At 39.0% G+C, this 12,237-nt stretch overlaps 1 protein-coding gene across 16 annotated transcripts in view; it reads right to left on the bottom strand.

Moving 5' to 3' along the window:
* Window positions 1-10,770, bottom strand: part of COL6A3 (collagen type VI alpha 3 chain) — a 160,556-nt gene extending 149,786 nt beyond the window's left edge. For 7 of the 16 annotated variants that reach the window (XM_058184932.1, XM_058184942.1, XM_058184968.1 and 4 more), the window contains exon 1: window positions 10,440-10,768. The gene's annotated coding sequence lies outside the window, so the exon portion shown is untranslated. Of the gene's footprint in view, window positions 1-10,439 lie in introns of all 16 variants that reach the window. The other 9 variants (XM_058184995.1, XM_058185007.1, XM_058184998.1 and 6 more) reach the window with 4 other exon arrangements.
* Between the last annotated feature and the right edge of the window lie 1,467 nt (window positions 10,771-12,237).

The raw sequence follows: 12,237 nt of genomic DNA, 5'->3' as shown, positions 1-12,237 counted from the left end.
ATTGAATAGTTGCTTCTTAATTGTTAAAATGTTCCTGTTTGTAGTTGATTTCACTAGTAACTCTGAAAGAATATCATTTTCAAACTTAAGACAAAAAGGATGAAAAACACTGATCAAGCACTATTTGCCTCCCTTCCTACACTGAAATGCCTTACGTGGGTGCAATAAGGAGAAGGGAATTTATCAATTAAATATTAATTTTGAGAAGAAAATGTTTTAATTTAAGATTAATTTTGGCATTGTTAATTCCACGTTATCTGTGATTTAAGTCATGTCTGAGGGCCAGGTTCATGAAGACTTGCATGGATGGGCTGGTTAGGTTGATTATATAAACTTGGCTATTCTGATTTAGATCAGAGGGCCAGGAAAAGAAATGGCCAGGATCCACTTTCTTGCCAGAAATCTTTCTCTGATGTAGACCATGCAGGCTGTTGCCCATATACAAACAGAGCACACAAGATTTGCCTACAAATTACAGCCTATCAGCCTGTTAAGCATAATAATCAAGCACTTCAGTGGTGGGAGTCAAATAATTTAACAACTGGTTCTCTGCCCTAATGATTTCTTCCAACAACCAGTTCACCAAACTGCTCAGAAAATTAACAAATGGTTCTCCCGAAGTGGTGCGAACTGGCTGAATCCCACCACTGAAGCACTTAGACATCTATATAGCAAACTAATTGATTGGATTGATTCAGAGCATATCCTGGCTGATGTGCAATCAGGTTTTAAGTCTGGATACTCTATATATAGACATTTCAACATCTGGTGAAAAATATACATCTAAAGTAGGCTCTACATTGTACACTGCATTTATTGATTTTACATCTGCATTTGATCTAGTTCCCAGAGCAAGGCTCTGGACAAAGCTTCTGCACACCTCCATTGATGGACAGTTACTTTTGCTCATACATAGCCTCTATAAGAACTCCAGATACAAAGTCCATTGCAATATGCAGGGCCACTATACTAATGAACTCCAACTCACAAAGGAGTAAGGGAGGATATTTGTTGGCCCCTCCTCTGTTAATTAATGTATAAATTCAGTTGCTGCCAAAATGTATCAATTAGAATATCACCCACCAAAATTATTAAACAACTATATTGCTATTTTGTTATATGCAGATGACGTAGCACTTTTGTCACAAATATTTATTGAATTCAGAGTCCTGAATGCCTTGACTGTATAGCTTAGAGGAAGCTTTCAAAATCAATCATAGTAAAATCAATATTCTGATTTTTGCAAAGGGACCTAAGCATGCATGGCCAGAATATCGAACAAGTTAAAATCTTCAAATATTTGGGCATGAATTTTCATAGTGCCACAAAACATGGTGCACATCAAATGCTCAAAAATAGTGGCTGCAATCCAATCTTTCTATTTCACTAGAAAAGTACAGTATATATCAGTAGCACCAAAGCTATTTTCAGCAAAGGCTTGTGCACAACTATTTTTCAGTGCCCACCTAGGACCCTCTTTTGCTTCTCTCAAAAAGATTCAGTTTAACTTTCTAAAGGTCACATTTGCAAGTAACCCGTGTGTTTCTAAAACAGGTCTAACGAGGAGGCAAGGTTGTTCAATGTCAAAACTAGAGCATGGAGCTGCATTATCATACATTGGTTGAAACTACTGTTCTTCCCCACAGGTCTGAGGTCCTTTCTTTATGGAGGGTAACTACAAATCAACAGAACTGCTTGGGCAGAGCGTTACAACAGAAGTTAATACCCTCTGAAATTTTGAGATAGTTACATGATATAAATATCTCACTGGTTGGGGTAGGGAGTTGTCTCAAAAATATTCTTGGATAAAGCAGACAGGTCCTTCCTGATCTTTAATACATTGTATAAATGCACTAAGAGCACACTCATAGACCATCATTTAAAACTCCTCCTTGGAGAGACCAAGATGTTGGAGATTTAACAAAATATTTGTAATCCGTCTGTTGTAATGCTCTGCCCACAGCAGTTCTGGAGGCCCAATATTAAAAAAGTTCCATATGAGCTGAGATTGTGCCCATGTGAAACTACGGTGTATATCCTGTTTTATTGCCCCCTCTATAGGGGACTCACAGACTCATAACAGATGATTAAATCTATTGCCAGATTAAATATCCAGAAACTGTGATCTGTTATATGTACAATTACTATTGTCAGATCAGTATGATTCAGTTTCTCTGAACATAGCTAACTCTTGTTACACTGTCTGTAAAATTAGGCAGAACTTGGTTACCCACTGATGATTTCACCATCAATTGTAATATATTACTATGGCCTGTTCCATTTGGTTCTGTTCAGTTCTGCTTTATTTTAATGTTTAATTTTTGTGCTGGTCCATGACTGAAAAATGTTTGAAATCTGCAGGTCTGTATCTTCACTTAAGCCACAGCAGCAAACTGGAGACATTGGTGATAGGTTCTACTATCATCCTGCTGTCAGGGCTGCTCTTATGCTACACTGCATTTTGCTTGCTGCTGGTAGCCTGCCATTGAAATGGGGAGGGGGGAAGGAATTGGGTGTAATGAAAGAGAGGATTGCCAGGGTACCACGAGGAAATGAAACCAAGCCTTGGACTGTCCCATGAGAAACTCTGGTTACTTCAAGGACAAGAAAGGAATGCCAGCTGCACAGACAGGGACTGTTTCCCCAAACAATTTGTTAGCACCTAATTGGACACTTTGTGATAGCAAGAGGATGCAAGGGAACATGGAAAGGTTAACTATATACTTTGGGCAGGAGACCCTCAGATACAGCTTTGCTTCTTCTGTAACCGCTTGGCTTTAGTAAAGTATGCTTTTGGTTAACTATGGGCCTAAGAGTTTTGCTTTCTAACTGACCAAGTTGGGACAGCTATCACCTGCTATTTAATAGCCTCCCTGACCACGAGGTTGTCTCTTGGTAAATCCCATGGAAACTCTGATTTCAGTATTCATAAGCCATTTTAAGATTTCATGATCTTTATAATAACCATGTGTTATCTCAATTACTGGGCCAGTTCATAGCTCAGGAGTTGGGTAGATATGATTATTTTCAGTGGTGGGATTCAAGTAATTTAACAACCGGTTCTCTGCCTTAATGATTTCTTCCAACAACCAGTTTGCCAAACTGCTCAGAAAGTTAACAACCGGTTCTCCCGAAGTGGTGCGAACTGGCTGAATCCCACCACTGATTATTTTCCAGTGAAGTTTGTTTTTGCAATCTATACTACTACCACCCCTCTGGAGCCCATTGAGATAGGTTATATCAGAGTTATATGGAATATGAGAAATTTCTGAATGCTGTAGGTATTTGCTGGAATTATTACAGATATAGATTAGGAGTTTAATCCTCCATCTTGTCCTACCATTTTTGTGGAATCCACCTCAGATTTTGTGGCTGAGAACATGGGTAAGGCTCTTATGGCAACTCCTGTTACCTCAGGATCATGACCCTTCTCCATTATGGTTAATACAAATTAGATAAAAGGGACTGATGAAATGAGTCCAAGGGTTAGTGAATGAAACATTGTATAAAGGAGTACCTCTTGCTACTCTTCAGGTCTCAGTGATGGTAATTTCTGGACTGAGGAGGTTACCGTAATTCAGTGATGAATACTTCAGAACCCCAAGAAATTGGAAGTTTAACAAAACTGCTCCTTATGTCTATTTCCACTTACCCTACATGACCTTTTTCTTGCTCCTTTATGCCTAAATTGAGATGGAGATAATGCAGAGCTCAGGACTAGAAAGCTGCCCTAGCTGGTTCTTGTGAGAAAAGAACCGTGCAGAGATATGTCTAAACTACATTTGATATCACCTCCCTAATTTGTTAGATGATGAACTCTTATATCTTATTTTTGGACTACCCATGCAGATAAGTATATCATAGCTTTCACTATGAATCAGTGATTAATAATAATATTAATTTTAATAATAAAAATACCACCACCAAAGGAATAGGAGTAGGGAAAAGAATTCTGGGAATAAAACTAAATGAACATTATAAATACATAACTTGGGGGTGTGGAAATGGGTCACATTGCTACATTTTACAGAATGCAATAGTTGCTGGATACTTATGGCTCTTTCGAGACATCATTTGACATGATATCTCCTTTCCCACCCTTTCTCCAATTCTGCCAGAACATACAGAGGAATTAAAGGATGAAAATGACAGTCATTAATTATATCCCTGTAAACTAAGCCAAACATTTTACAGTCTTGAAATTGCTGATGTTCATTATTCTAGGTTAAATATGAATAAACAATACTCACAATCATATTTAAACAGATACACAGTTTATCAAAAGTGGGGAGGAAACTAAAACAAAATAGTTTATTGCAGAAAGTGGATTCCAATAGGAAACTAAAATACTTGCTTAAAATAGAAAAAAGACATCCCTCATACAAAGCAGAGGATTCTTAATAGCTTCCAGACAAGGGATAAAGGCATCAGATTAAATGTGGCAACCATGCAAAGACCATAAGTAGTTCCAGACAGGATCTGATCAAGGGTAGCAGGAGGTTCAGGCACAGATCTTGGGAGGTATTTTTTTTCCTTTGGGGCAGCTATGGAAGATTGGGGAGTTGAGATCCAACTGAGAACAAGGGTGACTTAATGGGAACTATTCCTGGGAGTTAAGTGCAAGGAAATTGCAGGACTCCCTCTTCTTCTTTCTCAGTCCTAGAATGCTTGTAAGGAGACTATGAATCACCATGAGGAAAAGAACTGCACATGGATGTCAGAAACTCTGTCCTAACTGAAAAATCCCACTGAAACCACTGGAATGATCTGAGCCATTCCAATTTTGGTCAGGAGCAATTGGACATATAGCCAGGAAATGATATTTGGCCAGGAAGACATTTCTCACCCAGGCAACTGATCAGGAAGAGAGTACAAGAGAAAACCTCAAGGCATTTGGCCTGGTTTTTCAAAGATTAGTCATAACAGACATCTCCCCAAGGAAAAGCTTTCCAAACTATTCACAGATTCTTCTTCACTCTTAAGTTTTTATTTTATTATTCTTTCTATAACACACAGTTGATTCACTAAAATTATACATGGATTTGATGCTTTACCTCTTTCATTGTCTAACTAATCCTCAATAAAACTAGTCTTAGTTGTGCAAAGGAAACTGTTATCCATTGGCATGATAGAAACAGAATTCCTGCATCCACCTGGATCTAATTTTAATCTCAATAAGTTTTCAGTGTTCTCAAATGAAAATAACATTTGGTATTTTTCCAGATACAGCTTGCTTACAGTCAGAGGTCCTCCTAAACTCACAGATTATTTTTGAACAGCATGTGGAGACCAGGCTTTGCACAATTTTAACTTGTATGTCAGTGCAGCCATGGTCACTCATTAGCAGTGATGTTGGTTGCCCACGTAACATACTGGTTGCCAGTTAGCTTGTAAGTGCAATTCGAAATGGTGCTTGCAATCTTTAAAGCTCAGAGCCTGATTATTTCTTAAGTTACCTTCTCCAGATTGAATCTACCTTTCCAGTGAAATCAGAAAGAAAAAGGCCGTTTAGGGTCCAAAAATCAAAGGAATGCCAACTACAGGGACTGATGTGGGGAATCCTTAGCTATGGCTCCTCTTCTTTCTAACAGCCCTTCCCCTGATATTCAAATTAGTAATACTATGTTACTCACAAAGATGGAACTTAAGACCAAGTTGTCTAAGGTCAGTGTCTCCAACCTTGGTCCCTTTAAGACTTGTGGACTTCAACTCCCAGAGTCTGGAACTCTGGGAGTTGAAGTCCACAAGTCTTAAAGGGACCAAGGTTGGAGACCCCTGATCTAAGGAGTCATCTTCTTCCAATAGTTTCTCCCCATCCAATTCAGTTGAGTAGACTGGGGATGCTGAGGGCCCTGTCAACCAAGGAATATTAGTTCAGGTGACAGGTCTCCTGAGCAATAAACCCTTCCCTCTAGAACCATGATGGTGAACCTATGGCATGCATGCCAGAGGTGGCACGTAGAGCCCTTTCTGAGGGCACATGTGCCAGTCCCAGACGCTCTTCCAGGCTCCAACATGCGCATGGGTGCTGGCCAGCTGTGCATGTGTGCACAAGAACCTGGAAGAGCAACTGGCTGCTGCGTGCATGCGCACCGGCCATCTGCTCTCTTCCTGGTTCTGGCACTCCAGCGCATGCGCGCCTCCAATTTCGGCACCAAGTGCCAAAAAGGTTAACCATCACTGCTCTAGAACATTTTTCCTTTGAAGATGATCCAAACCGCATTAGCCTTTCATGATTCTCTTAAAGCAAGGGTCTCCAAACTTGGCAACATTAAAACTTGTGGATTTCAACTCCCAGAATTTCCCAATCAGCATGGCTAGCTGAAGAATTCTGAGAGTTAAAGTCCACAAGTCTTAAAATTGCCAAGTTTGGAGACCCCGTTCTAAACTTAGCTATTATGTATGAGTCTGGAACCCTGAAAGTGTTTGGGGCCATATTACCTAGTAGTTGAACTGTGAATTTTTATGAAATTATGATAATTCTCTGTTGTCTATTTGTGTTTTTATGGTTTTAATTGTGGTATTGTTTGCCACCTAGAGTCAACTATGTTTAGATGAATGACTATAGAAATGGAATATAAATATATACATATTACATACATACATACATACACATATACACACATACATACTTGTAATTGACACCCCAATCAATAGGGAGGCACAGAGTCTAGTTGAAGAGTCTAGTGTTGCCCTCACAATAGAAGACAAGATGGCATTCTTTCCATCTCTCCTCTTGGAAAACTTCATCTTTCCTCTATTTCTGTTTCTGTTCACTTTCATAAAAACACTATTTTTCCCACACTCCAACTTTCTCTCTTTAAAAATTTGAAATTTTTGAAATTTAAAATATTTGATATTTTGAAAAATTGAAAGTATTCCACCACTGGAGGCTTCTAAGAAGAGACTGGATAGTCACTTGACTGGAATGGTATAGGTTCTCCTGCTTGAGCAGCGGGTTGAACTAGAAGACCTCCAAGTCCCTTCCAACTCTATTATTCTGTTCTGTTAATTCTGGCAGTAGTTTCTAGAACATCTGCAGAATTGGTTTCTCCTTCCCTTGGTGGTACTTTGTGATAGATAAATTAGAATTGATCCTGCCAGTCAGGTTCCTTTAAAACAGCAGTAAAAATCCTCCATAGAAGTATGACACCAGAGCAGCAGAAAACAGGAAGCAGAGAAAACAATTTGGGAGGAAGCCAAAGGATTTTGTTCTAGGTCTTATTAGCCAGATAGGCCTATCTGTAAGAATGCATTAGGTCATGGGTGTCAAACTTGATTTCATTGATGGCCACCTCAGGGTTGTGTTTACCTCAAGGGGAGTGGGGACTGTGGCCAGGGAGGGCGTGGCCAGCATGATGTCATTCATGTCACAGGTGCCTGTGGTGGCCGGAGCACTCTGCTAGCGAAAACAGGCTCCTGACCTCAGTTTTTGGCTGCAATGGCTCCTGCAACCCTCTGCCAGCGGAAACAGAGCAGGTGCTATGTGCGACCCTCCTGAGCTCCATCTTTGCTGATAGAGGCCAGTCCTTTGCTGTTTTCAGGATGGCCTGTGGGCCAGATTTAAGCACTCTGTGGGTCACATCTGGCCCGCAGGCCTTGAGATTGACACCCCTGCATTAGGTCCTCAAGAGCTGCTCCCCATTTTTAATGCAAGATCATGAAAACACTGGCTTTGAGCTATGCTGTATTATGAAACACAGCAGGGGCAAAGAAGTAGTTGAGACATTAGGCCCTATAAACAAAACATGTTTTTTACTTCCTAAATGGGCCATTGTTTGTTTCATTATATATCACCTATAAAGTTTAATAGAAAAGAAGCACATTCACCAACGTTCCCGACAACATCACCGCAATTCTATAAGTGGAATACAGCACAAAGTCATGTAGGGACATAAAAACAATTAAACAATGTTGTGTATTGACATAAAATAATTAACTACATCATCCAATTAAAGTTTCAGCTCCAATTTAGCATGTTTTACAAATGTTTCACCATGTTTAGGATTCCATTTCAGAAGGCCTTTTGGAAGCCAAAGGAATGCAAAACCAGCATCTGTTTGTAACTCTTGAAAGTAGCTGGGTCTTTTCTTTTGATTGTGTGGCAGCTGCAGAAAGCAGCAGGCAGCCACAGAAAAATCACTGCTCCTTGGAAGAACTGCAAATGGATGGTCTGTTCAGTATTCTGCACACTTTGAAGGCTTTTTTTGAATTAATTCCAAAGTGCTGCACAGTTCTACCAAATACCGACAGAAATTGTTTTTCATACTTAGGTTAGAACCAGCCTTTAGGGAATAGGAAATGTGTACAAGGTGATCAGGTCATATCACAAATGTCAGAAAGCATTAAATTTTCTTGTACTTTATTCCATATAATTTCCAACATTTCACAGACAAAGTAAAATAGGAAGATAAGCAAGCACAAACTGTCATATCAAGAATGATGGCCCAATTCTGTTATTGTCCATTGTTGAAGGTTCTATTTATTGTACGCTCTACCATTTAGTTTGTAACCAAGAAATAGTTTTTCTAGCACAGCCCTTTTCTGCTTAATATCTTCTGGGTCAATTTCTCTCTCCTATAAAGTCCATAGCATTACATATTTTGCTTTAAATGCATAATTTCAGTCATCCATAGCAGCCAATTTAGGTCAGACAGTATTATCTCCATCCTGTAGAAAGGGCTGAAGCTGGCAGAAAAGGAAAAGCTTATCTAGGCCCATACAAAAACATAAATGAGTTTATTATCAAATAATTAAATGCTATTTATATTTGCACATTAAATGTTACTTATATTTGCACATTGAAGAATAAAAATTCCAGATTTAACTCATCACATTTTTTAAAAAAATGTGGCTATATGAATATATTTTTGTTACTTTCCCCCCCACTCCAAGTTTAAGATTTGCCATTTAATTACTAACATCTCCTTTTCAAAAATGTCTGCTTTGTAGAATGTAAATTTAATTGAACTTCCTGCAAGTTTTAAATCATTTATAAATAATAAAATGTAAAACTCTCTGCAGCTTTAGTTGAAACATTAAACATTCTTAACAAAATGATAATATAGAAATTGATCTAGAATAGCGCCCTTGAAAACCACATTTCAAATTCCTTTCAGTATGATTGCAACTATTTCCAGAGATATCAATTTTCTTATTTAAACTTTCCAACTAGAATTACTTCACAAGAGAAACAAGACTTCACACTGTTCATCTTGCAGAACTATATCAGTCTCTTCCTCCTGCTCATCTTGAAGATCTTTACTTATTAAACCCTGCAGAACTGCCTGGTCGCTTCATTTTGTAACAAAAGAGGTATATTGCTGTATGACATGAAAGACATGCATTGGAAACCTTTTCTCAGCAGCCCATCGTGAGACTGTTATTCTTTAAGATGGACACTGGCTATGTTTATAAGTATCTACCCTTTGAAAAAAGCATGCATTTGCGGTTCAACTGAGAGCATATGGAGGTGGGACAGCAGAGTGAAAAAAGCAATGCAGAAAGATAATTGGGCATGGTTTCATCTGCCCAAGTGCATGCCCAATACTCAGAAAATACTTCACCTTAGTTTTTACTATGTTTATTCCATCTGTATGCCCTCTATATTTTCTTCCCCAACAAAACATTGGGGGAGGGCACAGCATTGATTCAAGGCTGAATAGCTTTCCTCAAAAAAATGAAGTGTGCCATTTTCTGAGGTGTCAGGCTACACACTTGTTTACAGGATCTTTTCAGTGCTAAATCTGGTACTGTCTCTTCTGAGAATCATCTCCCTTCACTCCTTTTAGTCCCACTCATTTAGAAAAAGTACAAGGAGAACGGAAAGAGCAATTTAACTCAACCATCCCTGGGTTTGTTTGCTGTATCTCTGGAGTCAATCCTATCATTCCTCATCAGCTCACACCCCGGCTTTCTGCCCACTCCCCATCTTCAAACAGAACTTTTCAAAGCAGAGCAACTAGCAAAATGAAGAAATATTATGGCTTTTTCTGGAAAGGATAGTAATAGAAATCCTAGATGTAACTTCACCACAAACAGAACTGACCGCTTAAAACAGAAAATAAAGTTGTAAAAGAGAAGATCCAAACCAATACATTCATAAACAGGAGAAAAGAGGTACATTTTAATGCCGATGTAAGGATTTTCTCTGTCCTCCTCCCCTCAAACCATAAAGTCTTCAGTGAGCACCTTCCCCCCACCCAACAACAAATAACTACCAACCCATCTTGAGTGCCCACTGAGACTGGGTTGAAGTTGGCTGCCTCCTGTCAACTCAACAGATGGATCTGTTCCCCCCAGCCCCCAGGCATTCTCTCCTGGTTGTCCCTGGTACTTCAGTGTACTCCACCTAGATAATAACCATGGAATTCAATTCAAATTGACAGAGATTCTTAGATAAAAATCATTTCTACAATAAAAGAAAATAAAGTACTTACCCCTGAGTAATGTAGAATTAAGAATTCCAGGACTTTATTGAAGGAATTATTTGAATATTAAACTCAACTTCTCATTTTGCTTAATGTCCCTGGTTCCCTCTGGTGCTTTTCTCCACAGTGAAGGAGAGGAAGTTGGGATTCTGAATAGTATTCTTTTTTTAAGACAAATTCCCTCCAACTGGGTAGGCACAGTGAAGAACTGAACTGCCTTTTGGTGGAAGAAGCTCAAAACAGGATTGTCTCTAATCTTACAATCAAGGCCTCCTCACTCACTGACCCAAACTGTAAATGAAAAGCAGATTTGCTCAAAGAGCAAATGGTTGTTTCTGCTGGCCCCTGTGTGCAAGATGATGTCACAGTTTAGCATTGCCTCCGTTCTAGTTTTACATGAGCTTTCTGCATGAAGTACCTCCTCCCAGTCACCTTTGAGGAAAGGAGAACTAATATTTTCTGTTTTACATGTTGCAACAAGATTATGCATCAGTTGTTTGGTGGGAGTAAAAAGTGAGAAATGCAATTAATTTTTACACATACCACTTTTTAAATGTTATTTCTGGACTATTTACTTAACTGTAAATTCTGGAATCTCTGTTTATAACACTCAAATAACACTGTCCAAATCCTATCTGAATTTTATATTTATAACATTGGAAGTGAACCTCTACCTTTTCTCCTGTTTGAAAAATATATGAATTTCAAAAATATATAAAATTCAAAATAACAAAAAGCAGTAAAATGGGAGAGAGAGGATAAAAAATGGAAAAAGTTAAAAAGTGACCAAAAAAGCAACAATCTTCTGACTTTCTTCAGCACAGGTATAAATATATAGTAAAGTAACCTCTTACTCTTAAGTTAAAACAAAAACAAGAATAGAATAGAATAGAATAGAATAGAATAGAATAGAATAGAATAGAATAGAATAGAATAGAATAGAATAGAATAACTGGAAAGGCGCTTGGAGGTCTTCTAGTCCAGCCACCTGCTCAAGCAGGAGAACCTATACCATTTCAGACAAGTGACTGTCTAGTCCAGACCTGTCAAACTGGCGGCCCATGGGCCACATCCTGCCCATGCAGGCCACACCCACCCCAGCTCCGCAAAGACAAAATACATCCCGATACGTTGCAATATGGCCCGATACGTCACAATACTGCCCACAGTGCAATTGGGTTTGACACCCCTGGTCTAGTCTCTTTTTAAAAACCTCCAGAGATGGAGCGCCCACAATTTCTGAAGGCAAGCTGTTCCACTGGTTAATTGTCTTCACTGTTAGGAAGTTTCGCCTTCATTCCAGATTGCTTCTCTCCTTGATTAATTTCCAATCATTGTTTCCCCCCGGTGCTTTGGAGTATAATTTCACCCCCTCTTCTTTGTGGCAACTCCTCAAATACTGGAATACTGCTATCCTGTCACCCCAAATTCTTCTTTACTTTAGCCTAGCCAAACCCAAAACCTGTAGCCATTCTTCATATGGTTAAGTCTCCAGACTTTTGATCATCTTAGTTGCTCTTCTTTGAACTTTTTCCAAAGTCTCAACATCTTTTTTGGTATGGTGACCAAAATTGGTTGCAGTGTTCCAGGTGTGGTCTTACTAGGGCTTTATAAAGCAGCACCAATATTTCATTTGATCTTTTTTTTTTTTTTATTCAAAAAGTTTTACAAAATTTTTTTTCCCCTTTCCCCCCCTCCTCCCCCCTCCCTTCGCAACCCCCCTCCCCCCCCCCCGACTTCCCGGAACGAGCACAAGGTATAGTTAAAAATAAAACAAACATATGCTAAAAAATTTTCATCCCAACTT

This window comes from Ahaetulla prasina, chromosome 1, assembly GCF_028640845.1.
Source record: "Ahaetulla prasina isolate Xishuangbanna chromosome 1, ASM2864084v1, whole genome shotgun sequence".
NCBI classification, from domain to species: Eukaryota; Metazoa; Chordata; class Lepidosauria; order Squamata; family Colubridae; genus Ahaetulla; species Ahaetulla prasina.
Note: the sequence above shows the minus strand (reverse complement) of the source record. Positions and strands in the feature narration are given on the sequence as shown.